Source organism: Tigriopus californicus, chromosome 6, assembly GCF_007210705.1.
Source record: "Tigriopus californicus strain San Diego chromosome 6, Tcal_SD_v2.1, whole genome shotgun sequence".
NCBI lineage: Eukaryota > Metazoa > Arthropoda > Copepoda > Harpacticoida > Harpacticidae > Tigriopus > Tigriopus californicus.
In genome coordinates, this window is record NC_081445.1 from 2,915,384 (window position 1) to 2,915,815 (window position 432).

Genomic DNA, 432 nt, shown 5'->3' on the forward strand with positions numbered 1-432 from the left:
GTTTTGAGAGTGGTTGTGCCTACTGGTGGGATAACCGTGCTTCCGAAGGGCCGAATTAACATGGTGCATGGTTTGATGCTCTTCTTGTCGCTGTTGGTCATGGCCCGAAGAGGGCACACATTTGCTTGGGCCCCTGTATTGACGATAGCACTTATTTTTGACGAACCGATGGTTATTGATGGGCAATTGGACAACGGCTTGGGTTGTCTTGGCCGATCTTGAAGACGTTGTAATATGCGATCTCTTCCATAGTGGATTCGTTGGGCTGAGCCTTGTCCCTGTGGTTTTCTGATCTGGACAGCCATTGCAGCCGTACTTCCCGTGGGTTTGCTGATCGACAAACTACGGCAAAATGTCCGAGCCTGCCACACTTATTACAGGGAGCCCGGGATGCTGGACACCGAAAGCGCTCATGCTCCGGGGACCTGCCGC